Consider the following 12,406-nt stretch of genomic DNA (forward strand, 5'->3'; position numbering starts at 1 on the left):
GACAGATACCGATAACCTGGTGCACCTGCAGAGCAGTTTTTAGGTGGTTTGTTTCGTTTTCAGTAGGGAGAGGGGCTAGGAGGAGACCCAGAGTGAATGAAAGACGGCAGAACACAGGTGGCGGGAATAGCTTCAGACTGAAGGACGAACACCTGCTCCTGGGTAGAGAGGCGAGGGACTTGCCTGCATTCGTCAAGCCTGGTGAAAGTGGGACTATTCATATCGTTTTAATCCAGGAGATTCTAGAAGTGGGCACCGCAGGCAGTGCCTGCCAAATTCCAGTACAGTTGGCAGGCATTCATTTCTTTATCTCTTTGGAATTTGACAAATGGATACAGGCCACACTAGGTCTCCAGACAAAGGCTACTTGCAGGTGACCGTGGACTCGCACCCTCAAGGTCGCTTTTCCACTCTGGTCGTGTCCGGCGCCATGCCCCAAAGTGTCCCACCCTGGGATGTCCTGGCAACTCATCCTCTTGGGCCCTGAGTCCACATTCCTTTCATTTTCCACGCAGAATGTGGGCGCTGGATGGACTCACAGAGAACCCAACTTCCCATTTTAAAGTGGACAAAGTACGCATCCAGAGAAGAGGAGAGTCATTCCATACCTCGTTCTCACCAGGCGTTGGTGTCAAAGGGTAAAAGCGCCGAAAGCCAGGCCTCAGAGGGACAGGAAAGTATCAACAGGCACTTGTTGTTCCACGACAAAGGGGAACGCACTCTGGCCCTTAATGCCTCATCTCCCTCCTCCCCTGCGAGAGGAGCAAACCCTTTAAGAGGGCTGCGGGCCAGCCTGGGTGGTTGGACCCCACCGCCTGACCTAGCGAATCTCTCTTCCCATTGGCTGGAGGGGCCAAGGGAGCGCTGCTCTCACTCTCCACCTCTATGCTCTTCCCCGCATTTACCGCAGAAGATTCAGTGTTCAATATAGAATCCTCTGCGCTCAGCAAACCTGTGGACGCACGTCCTTCCTCCTTGCCTTACCGATGTGGGGAAGAGGAAGTCGGGGAATTGAACCCTAGCTTTGAAGGACCTTTCCCAGACTGGCTGACTCCCAATAAGCAGTGTCCCTTTATTCGTCCATCTAATATCCGTACAATTATTGAGCATCTTATTTGTGCCTGTCAGTTTTCTGGGCCCTGTCTAGCAGTGAATAAAATATCCAAAGTCTTGCTCATCTAGCCCTTACCTCCATGGAGCTTACATTCTGTTGAAGGGGCGCAGATAATGAATTGTAGTATACCAGGTGGTGATCATTGCTGTGGAGAAAATCAGAATGGGCAAGGAATACAGCGCTGGGGGTGAGAAGTGGGAGATGGGTCCTATTTCTCTTTGAATAGGAAGAGAAGACACTACTAAGGTGATATTTGCAAAACGTGAAAGTGTGAGCAATGCAGATATCTGGGAGATGGAGCATTCCAGGAGGAAGAAATAGCAAGCACAGAGACCCTCAGTTAAGAGCCTACTCGACATATTTAAGGAACATCTGAGTCAAATTGACCACAGTAGTCACCAAGGCTCTGTGTTGATTTATGGATAGTGCAATTTCATTCAAATCCCACATGACTAGAACTGTTCTAAGATGAATTCATGGCCTTGGACCCTGAAGACGGTCTTAGAAGCTAATAGATCTAGGAGCTTCAGGATTGAGAATTGCCTCTCAGATGAGAAACCTCTGGATCGCATGGGTAAATGGATGCTCTGTTCGGATGGCTTCCTTTTTCTAAGGATTACCCATTTGGAACAAGTTTTCATATTCTTATAGCAGCAAGATTTGGGTGATTTATCCTTATTTAAGGTAGCATTTTTCCAGCTGGACTCTTCATGGAGAACTTCAAGCTTTATTGACAAAGGAGGAGCCAGTATTCGTTGGCATTAAGAAAATATGCACTCTAGGCAACTGATACTAAGGACTCAGGCATGCTAGTTAGCAAGACAGGTCCAACAACCTCAATAACAGCCAGAAATCAGAGGTTTAGATTATAAGTATTCATACAAAAACTACCTCAAAAGGATAGCCAAGTGTAGGGTGAGAGAAAAGGCAAACTCTTTTTAGTTTGGTTCCAACATACTATGTTAAATTGCTATAATGTGCTAATGTGCTGAATATTACATTCACGAATATGTACATCTGAAGAGAAACTATAAATTCTAGAAGGTTTGGTTTTGAAATTGTTTCTAACATGCACAGAAAACCATGAAATAGAACATTTTTGCTGTCCCATGAAGGATATCTGTATAAATATTCATACTGTTATTATCTTGTTCTATTTTCGTTTCAGAAGGACGTGCGCCCACAGGTTTGCTGAGCACAGAGGATCCTATATTGAACACTATATCTTCTGTGGTAAATGTGTGGAAGAGGATAGAGGCGTTTATATGTAAACTTATATTTGGAAGTGTTATTTCTTCAGAGGGATCTTATAAGAAACCTGGACTTTTGAAATTATTGCAATGCCTTGTGAAAGTGATCTTTAATATCTAAAAAGTCTGCAAATATGAGTGACTGTAGTACTTGTTCATTCATTGCTCTTAATATACTTTAAATGACATCTCTGTGTTGTAAAAAGGTAGAAATGCTTGTAGGATTTCTTTGTCAAATTGAAAGAACTTGTCACTTTGCTTCTCTATCACAAGCATAAAGGCAAAATAAAAGTGGTAGTATTCCATTTTTACTAAGAGTTTGAGAGATTGCCTTATAGGCCCCTAATTTCTTCCTGTCTGTACTTACATCAATCCCTCCCAATAAACAATACACATTAAACATATCAATTCTCTGGTATGTATCCTTTTACATTTTTTTCTTCATGCTGCATAATTAAATTAACAGTCACATACACAAATACAATGAATAACAAAATTTGAATTACTCTTTTGGTTGTATTTTTACTCTCATCCAATAAATAATTTTACTTATTTATTTACTGGCTATTGATCTTTCCTTACTCCACACCTCCCCACCTAGAGAATGGATCCATAAAAGAAAGATTTTTATTTATTTCATTCTGTTTTTTATTCTCAGCACTTAAAGCAGTGAATGAATCAATCAACAGCACTTCATTAATGAAAGAAGAGAGTAAAGTGAAAACAAGAATGGCAAGTTTAAGAAATAACAATTAGTCCAGAATGGCTAATATGGGATAAGGGAGCAAAATAGTGGAATACGAATCAGAAAAACGGGGGGGAAATGAGAAAGGTAAGAAGATAGATATCATGTAGTGCCCTATAAGCCACTGTAATACCTTGGCTTTCACTCTGAGTAAACTAGGAAGCCAACTGAGGGTTTGGGGCAAAGTGAATAATAACTATTATGTTTTAAGATAATCATCCTGGTTCTATATGAAGTATCCTGGAGCAGAGTAATGACAGAAGCAAGCAGACCAATTAAGAGGCTATTATAATAATCCAGATGAGAGAAAATGATGGCTAGGGCGAGGCTGGTAGCAGTCGTGGTAGTGAAAGTAGTCATATTCTGAGTATTTAAGATAGAACTGCAAAGATTTGCTGACAGAACAGATTGGGAGGTAAGAGAAAAGAAAGGGGTCAAAGGGAAATCTAAGATACTGACTTGGGAATTTGGAAGAGAGATTGAAGATTGCAAAAAAATAAAAAAGCAAGTTTGTGAGGCATTTCAGGAGTACATTTTTAGTAAATTTGGGATGCCTATTAAACATTGAAGTCAAATTGACAAAGAAGGAGTTTGGAATTAGAATTCAAAGTCTGAGCAGGAGATATAAACTATAAGTCACTAGCTTATAGGTGGAATTTAAAGCCATGGAAGATCATTCAGGGAGTGAGAATAGAACATTCAAAGACTGATCCCTGAGGAATCGCTCTACTGTTTAGAAGTCACAGAGAGGGAGCAGACCTGGGAGGCGGCAATACAATTGTTTTCAAAAAAGCATGGAAAAGAACATCCGGAGAGGAAAACCTGAAGAGTGTGCTATCTAAATCTCCAAGTGAAGAAAATGTTTCAAGGTAGAAAGAGAGATTAATTGTACCAAATTCTTGAAATCAATTGTGCCAAATTCTGCTGATAGAATGAGATGAGACTGAAAACTAACCATTGAATTTAGCAACATTGAGACCATCAGTGATTTTGAGAAGAGTAGTTTCAGTGAGACGGTAGGGTGAAACCCTAATTGAAATAAGGCCAAAAAAGACTGGAAGGAGAAAAAATGGAAGACAATAGACTACTTTCTAAGATGTTTGGCTCAAAAGGAAGGACAGAAATGATACAGTAGCTGAGGGAGAAGTGGGCCTGCTATAGACTAAATGTGTCCTCCCAAATTCATACGCTGAAACCTAATCCTCAGTCTGATGGTATTAGGAGGTGGAGACTTTGGGACATGATTGGGTTGTGAGGGCAGAGCCTTCATGAATGGAATTGGTGCCCTTATGAAAGAGGTTCTAGAAAGCTCCCTGGTCCCTTCTGCCATGTGAGGTCTCCACAAGAAGACAGCCATAAATGAACTGGGAAATAGCCCCTCACTAAACTGAATCTGTTAGTGCCTTGATCTTGGACTTCCAACCCCCAGAACTGTGAGCAATAAGTTTCTGTTGTTGTCAATCATCTAGTTTATGGTATTTTGTTATAACAGCCCACACTAACTAAAACAGGGCCATAGAAAATTTTATTGTTTTGTTTTGGAGAAATGACAGCATACTTGATAATGGGAAGGATATAGTATAGAGGGAAAAATTGACATTGCAAGGGAGGGGAATTACTGGAGTTAGGTCATGTGAGCAAGAATGGATAGAAACTAGTCACTACATGAACAGGCTTCTAGCTGAAAAGGGGCACTGATGCAGGTAGGTGTGTGAATGCATTGTGTGGATGGGCAAGGGTATGGAAGTTCTCTTTGCTTATATTCTCAGAGCAATTAAAAACACATTCAACAGTTGAGGATGAAGATGGCAAAACTCATAATCAGTTTTGAAAATGTTCTATGGACACAAAATATACCATCAATTCTAGGGTTACAAGATTTCTATATATACCTTTGAAATTCAGATTATTAATTACACGATTCAAACTGTGCATGGCTTTATTTTATTGTATCCTAGTTCTAATTCTAAAACACATATATTGAATTTCCCCATAGAACTGTATTTTTTTAATCAAGTAGTCAAATTTATGCATTTTTGCTCCATGTATTTAGCGGGTTTGATGGCATTATACTTCTTCATAAATTGTATCTTTTATCAAAATATAAGGTCAATCTCTTTATTTAGTTCTTAAATTAACTTTCAATTATTTGAAATTTTTGCTCATTTGCCTGGTATCTTTTTTTACTTACTTCACAGATGTTTCTCGAAAACAGCATATGGTTGGATTTTTTTACTTGAGTGACTCTGAGAGTTTCTTTCTATTGAAAAATTCAGTCCATTCACATTTAGTACAATGACTAATAATTTATTGCATTCTTTATACATGCAACTTTTGGTTTATTATTTATTTTATATCATAGCTTTCTCTGTTTCCTTGTCTATAATTTTTTGTGGGGTATTTCTGTTTTGGGTTTGTTATTTATTTGGAGTACTTTCTTGAATTGTTAACTCGGGTGACATCTGAGTGATACAGGCTCTGAATTCTTGAAAATCCTTAAACCTTTCTTTCACTACATTAGGGAGAAATGATATTTTGGCTGATGTATTGAAGCCCCTTTAGCCTACTAGTCTATACTGCTATTGAACATTTTTTAGCTTCCAACATTACAAAAGAGATGTCCAATGTCATTTTTATTTTTAGATAACTTACCCTTTTAACCTAAAAGCTTTTCTCTTTATCCTTACAGTATAGAAAGTATGCCTTTTTATGTCTAGTGGGTCTTTACTCACTAATCCAGACTGAAATGTAGTGAGTTATTTGGTCTACATTCATGCCTTCTCAAAAATTTTCCACAAAAAGGCATTTTCTATTATTCTGTTAGTCATTTGTTTCTTCACTTTTATAAACTCTTTCCTTTTTCTTTCTCTTTCCTTTCCCTTCTTTTTCTTTTTCTTCTCCTTTCCTTTCTTCCTCTTTCTTTTTTTTCTTTTCTCTTTCTTTCTTTCTTTTTTTTTTTTTTTTTTGAGACGGAGTCTCACGCTGTCGCCCAGGCTGGAGTGCAGTGGCGCGATCTCGGCTCACTGCAAGCTCCGCCTCCCGGGTTCCCGCCATTCTCCTGCCTCAGCCTCCTGAGTAGCTGGGACTACAGGCGCCCGCCACCACGCCCGGCTAATTTTTTGTATTTTTAGTAGAGACGGGGTTTCACTGTGGTCTCGATCTCCTGACCTTGTGATCCGCCTGCCTCGGCCTCCCAAAGTGCTGGGATTACAGGCTTGAGCCACCGCGCCCGGCCTCTTTCTTTCTTTTTCTCTCTCTTTCTTTCTTTCTTTCTTCCTTCCTTCCTCTCCTCTCCTCTCCTCTCCTCTCCTCTCCTCTCCTCTCCTCTCCTTCCTTCCTTCCTTCCTTTTTTTTTCTCTCTCTCTCTCTTTCTTTCTTTCTTTCTTTCTTTCTTTCTTTCTTTCTTTCTTTCTTTCTTTCTTTCTTTCTTTCTTTCTTTCTTTCTTCCTTCCTTCCTTCCTTCCTTCCTTCCTTCCTTCCTTCCTTCCTTCCTTCCTTCCTTCCTTCCTTCCTTCCTTCCTTCCTTCCTTCCTTCCTTCCTTCCTTCCTTCCTTCTTTCCTTCCTCTCCCTCTTTCTCTCTCTCTCTCTCTCTTTCTTTCTAAACTTTTGTGTCTGCATATTAGGTCTTATAGATCTACTATTTAAGCCTATGATCTTTTTCCATTATTTCCATCTCTATCTTATTCCTCTTCTATGCTTTCAGGTATTTCTTTAACCAAATCATAAAGGATACATTTTGGCTCAAAAAGTGACCATTTTTCCTCCTCCACCTCAATTGCTAACATGCTTGATTAGAAAAAATTAGACTTTTTTCACATTGTACTCACATATTTTTCTCATTCAAATGTACAAATGTTCTAAGGTTATTAGAGATATTTATAAAAATACAATGTAACATAGACTTGCATGCATGCACATACACACACACTCATGAAAGATTTGTGACAGACATGGATACAAAGCAGCAGGGGTAAGAAAGGTGGTCCACAATACCTACACAGATTCCAGAGACCTCTCTCAGTCACAAGGTTGTGCTTTATGGCCAGCAAGTGAACCACTAAGATATTTTGATTTCAGGGAAGCCACAGCTTATTCAAGTAGGGGTCTTTTATACTACAACTGTCATGTAGCTGAAACCAAGCTATGGGACCAGGTTCAATAGCAGAAACCAAGATAGCATAACAGAAACCAGATGCAAACCATTCATCAATACATTTTCTATAAACAATATTGGCAAGCTGTTACAGATTTCCCTCTTGGTATTTTTTGGAAAACTACATTAGCACAAAACTGCATTAATTCCTATGTAGTATATTCTATTCTGGTTTGGTCAAGGATCAATACCATGGCTCCAGGGATCCCTGGAAATATTTGTAGGATTTCAATATACCATTTCAGACTTACAATGAAATTATACACTGTGAGTTAGAATTTTTCATCAGGCTTGGAAAATTATAAATCATTATTTCTTCACATATTGATCTTTGCTCACTTTATCTTTTCTGAGACTCTAATTGTGTATGTTAGATATTTTCATTGTGTTCCCTATGTTTCTGATATAGTATGGATATTTGTTACCACCGAAATCTCCTGTTGAAATGTAATCCCTAACATTGGAGGTGTGGCCTGGTGGGTAGTATCTGGGTCATGGGGGTGGGTCCCTCATGGCTTGGTAATGTCCTTATGATAGTGAGTTCTCATGATATCTGCTTAAGTGTGTGGAACCTCCCTTCCTACTCTCTCTCTCTCGCTCCTCCCATCATGTGAGACATGCCCACAGCCCCTTCACCTTCCATCATGATTGTAAGCTTCTTGAAGCCTCCCCAAGAGCCAAGCAGATGCAAGCACCATGCTACCTGTAAAACTTGCAGAACTGTGAGCTAATTCAACCTGTTTTCTTTATAAATTATCTAGTCTCAAGTTATTTATTTATACAATGCAAGAATTACCTAATACAATTTATGTTCTTTTCTTCTCTGTACTTTAGCTTGGAGATTTTTATACATAAATATAATATATTCATATAAATATAAATATTTATATATGAATCTATTTTATATATTTATAAATGCTTATATATTTATATTTTATACGTAAAAATAGATTTATATATAAAATAAAAATTTTATAGTAAACATTTTTATATAAAATGTTTTTAAAAACTCTCCAAGCTAAACATATGAAATATATATATTTTATATGTAATATAATTAAAATTATATGTAATATATTATACATGTAATATAATTATATGTAACATAAATAAAATTATATATTTAAAATTTTATAAATTTATATAATTTAATTTTACAAATATACTTTATAAATCTTAAAATATCTATTTTAAGATTTTATATATATAAAATTAAAATTTAAACATATATTTAACATTTTATATGTGTATATAAAATTTATCTTCTCATTTAGGTATCTGTATTCTTTCCTCTTTTTCTCTGGTGGATCTGATCTGCTGTTACACACATCTATTACATTCTCAATTTTATTTTTATTCATAAAATTTAAATTTGATTTTCAATTAAAATTCTCGATCTTGTCAACTCTTCTCCATTACTGAACATATTAATCACAATTATGTTTAAATATATATTTGTTAGCTCATAATTTAGTCATCCATGCATTTGTTTCTATTGTCTTTTTTTCTGACCTTATAATTTTTGGTTGAATTATCAGACATTGTATATGAAACACTGTAGTAGTTCTGAATGATAACATTCCTCCTGAGAGAGTTCCTCTCATAGGCAGTTAGAGAGGGGGCAGATAATAACAATCCAGTCAGGTATGGAGCTGACTCAAAGTTGAATTGCAGCTCCATCTCTATTTATTGCCAGTTTGCTTCTGTACTTATTCTTTTGCTCTCCAGGAATTCTAGTTGGGTATCTCTTTCTTGGTGGGTTTTGAACTATAATTCCTATTTCCTCTGATCTGTGATGAGACCTCTGAAAATTTTCTGTGCACTTCAACAGTTTTCTTCTTATCTTCTTTTCCTGTTCATCTTAAGAATTCTGCTAATGTTTGAAGAGAAAACCACCAGGTTTTAGGTTGGCTGCTTAAAGATTCCCTTTTCATCAGGATCTTGGCCCCTACATTCCTTGCTGTCTTGTCAGACTTGACTCCAATTTGTGTTCTTAGTTACGTGACACTGACCAAAATTACGGAAAATTCTATGCCCTCAAGCCACAGTCCTATTCTTAGATTCTTCAATTATTTGCTATGAAGAATCTGCAACATCTTGGACTAGGAACTTGGGCTATCCCTCTCTTCCCATGCAAGGCAGTTTCTTCACTCCTCCCCTGGGTACATCTCTAGGCATCTGGTGACTGCTCCCAGGACCCTCATCAAAGATGGTGCTTTGGGTCTCTGCATGTTCAAGCCAGGGTGGGTCCATGACCAATGATTTTCAAAATGTAGCTTCCAGAGTCATAAAAAATGCAGATGCTCATTGTGTGGTGGACGGAGGCAGATAGGCTCTGGGCTGCCCACCCCTGCTAAACCCCAAACTGTAACTGGGTAGAATTCATTCCTAAAAGTCTTGTGTATGCTATACTTGGTGCTCTTCGTTATTCATATTGGCCTCTACCCTTTAGCAGGTATATTTCTTCAGATACACATTTTGTTTCTCTGAAAACTGGATCCTCTTAGCTTTTTTTTTCTTTTAATTTTGGTTAGTTCATTGAGGTTCAGGTTCTCAGGTTGGAAGCAGTGTGGCAGAACAGCCCACTTCCAGTGTTCCTTCTTACTGGTCAATGTCTCTGCATTCAGTAATTCAACTATCAATTGTGGCTTTAAATATGTTGCAATTTACAGGTGAAAATACTTAAGGGTGAGTGGTTAAACAACCTGCTCAACATCACCTAGTAGATAACAATGATTGATAGCTTTTAACGTCAGTTCCGTCAGACAACAAAGCCCACATTTTTAAAATGCTATGCTATACTCTCTGAATGCTCAAACGAGGGAGGGTCCACGCCCAGTAATTTTCAAAACGTGGTCTCCAGAGTCATAAAAAATGCAGGTGTTTATTGTGTGGTGAATTCAAGCAGATAGGCGCTGGGCCACCCATCCCTGCTAAACATCAAACTGTAAATATATAGTTCACAGAGTACTTCCTATGTGCCAGGGGCTGGTTTAAGCATTTTAATTATACTAACTCATTTCAATCTAACAAGTCTGTGAAATAGTTACTATTATTATTGGCCATCAATATTATGCCTATTAAGCTGATGCTTAAAGGTTAGGTAGTCCAGCCAAGATCTCATAAGTAGTGTTGCCAGATTAGAATCCAAGGAGTCCCTTGCTTTTAACGACTATCCTACCAAAAGTTCCTTGCCTAATAAAATGTTTGAATATTACTGATCAAGCCCAAGTTTGAGGGACAGGGCCCAAAGATGCGAAAATATTTTCCTAATATAACACACTCAGGTAAATAACAGAACAGGCTCTTGCAACTCTGTGGTCCCAGGACACTGAGGAGGGGCTCCTTTTCATGGCTTCATTTCAGCTCCACTGTGCATTTCCCTTCTCTGCCTGGAGTCTCCAGAGGAGCCTGGGATTTGGCAGGAAGGCGGGAGGGAGGCAAGCCTCACTGGAGCAGGAACGAAGAGGGTCTCTGGCAACAATAGGACGGAATTTGAAAAGCTCTAACCTCGAGTTTAGAGCGATGCTAGCTAGTGCCAGGGCTAGTAGGGTGCTCATTCCGCCGAGGGCGCGGGACAGCAAGGACAACCACGCCTTGCCAACCAAAGGCGACCTGCCAGCGTTTCCTCGGGGTCGGTCGCGGCGGTGAGGGTCACAGAATTCTCCGAAGCCAGTCGCTCCGTTTCCAGCCACGCCCCCTTTCCCGGGGCCCTAAATGCTTCGGTAGTACTCCTATTCCGTTAATGCCGGTGCGTCCTCGCCTCATTCCGCGAGCGCCCGCAGCTACCGAGCGCCCGCAACTCCCGAGCGCACTGCTCTCCTGCGCCGGAATGCCAGCAGCCAAAGGTCGGGAGGCGCGGGATCCTTCTGGCCAATCAGGAGTCACGTTCCACCGCGCTGTCTCTTCCCGCCCCGCCCCTCCCGTATCCACGGAAACACTGCAAGTGTCTACTCCAAGACCTAGGACTTCCGTTTCGGTCCAGCAGGGCTGCGGCCATTGTTTGTGTGGACTGAGTGTTTTGGCCATAACGGTCCACTCTCACAGGCTCCGTTAAGTGACGTGAACTCTTGGGAGGACTGAGCCAGAAGCGAACAGGGCAAGACAAGCTGTGTTTGAAGGAAGAGGGGCAGAAAATCGAGGGTCAGGGACTGAGAAGCGACTCCGGTTTAGAAACACCGGAGACACCGGTGTAGGTGGGTACATCACGGCTTCTTTCCCACGTTAAGACTGAATAAAGGCAAGTAGAGGAGGGCAGAAGCAGCTTGGTCTCTGGGGTATGGGTGCCCGGCGTTCGGTGCTGGGGCAGAGTTCTGGCCGGGGATCTGGATAAGCAACGGAGGCCGCGCGCGTCTTCACTGCAGGAGCAGAGGACCCCCGGATCTGTGGCCAAGACCTGGAGATCCCGCTCCTAGAGAACCGTTGTGTGTCTGGTTCTCTGGTGCTTACACTTGGGCAGCCCGTGACGCGTTGGGGGAGCCCAAACCTGTCCTGCTCTTGGAGCACGCATGAAACGTTTTTTTCCTAGAGAATAAGGGCTCTTAACTAATTGCTTATCATTTTGCCCAGGAACCTACCTGTGATCAGCAAGGAAGGACTGGGTTGGCAAAGGCTCATGCCCCCATTTTACAGGTAAGGAAACTGAGACCTTGAAGATCTAGAAGTTTGGTCTGCTTTAAAGTTCTAAAGTGCTTGATGACAGAGTTGAGACTTTGATCAGGACCTGGGAGCTCCAGTTCTGGGATACTTCTCTAAGACTGCGGGTACCTTTCTGATAGTAAATCCAGTATTCCTGTTTAGCAAGTAGGGGAGGACAACGGAATGATTTTCTACTTAAACTGAACAAAATAAGAAAAATACCTTGAAAATAGATACTATTTAAGTTTGCTAGTGCTTTTCTATTATTATTAGTAGTAGTAGTAATAATCTCAATAAATGAGTTGTATCTTTTGAAGTTTCTAGAGGGTTGCAAATAAATTTCAAGGTGCCAGTGTTCATAGCTCTCTGGTCGTTGAAAGGAAACAAGAACATTCATAGGCTTCTTTTTGACCTCATGCTAGGAGATTTGTGCATCGTACCCAGTTAGTATATGGGGAATTTAATGAGTTTGGGAATTTAAAGTCATACCGGGTTTTCAATCCCC

The 12,406-nt window shown here is 40.2% G+C and overlaps 2 protein-coding genes across 6 annotated transcripts in view; one reads left to right on the forward strand and one right to left on the reverse strand.

The window, feature by feature from the left end:
• NLRP14 (NLR family pyrin domain containing 14) overlaps nt 1-11,100 on the reverse strand; it is a 58,460-nt gene extending 47,360 nt beyond the window's left edge. For both annotated transcript variants that reach the window (XM_050756101.1, XM_050756100.1), the window contains exon 1: nt 10,774-11,100. The gene's annotated coding sequence lies outside the window, so the exon portion shown is untranslated. The remainder of the gene's footprint in view (nt 1-10,773) is intronic.
• Nucleotides 11,101-11,194: 94 nt separating this feature from the next.
• ZNF214 (zinc finger protein 214) overlaps nt 11,195-12,406 on the forward strand; it is a 28,064-nt gene continuing 26,852 nt past the window's right edge. For all 4 annotated transcript variants that reach the window (XM_050756187.1, XM_050756185.1, XM_050756188.1 and 1 more), the window contains exons 1-2: nt 11,195-11,459; nt 11,833-11,895. The gene's annotated coding sequence lies outside the window, so the exon portion shown is untranslated. The remainder of the gene's footprint in view (nt 11,460-11,832; nt 11,896-12,406) is intronic.

Source organism: Macaca thibetana, chromosome 14 (genome assembly GCF_024542745.1).
Source record: "Macaca thibetana thibetana isolate TM-01 chromosome 14, ASM2454274v1, whole genome shotgun sequence".
Lineage (NCBI taxonomy): Eukaryota > Metazoa > Chordata > Mammalia > Primates > Cercopithecidae > Macaca > Macaca thibetana.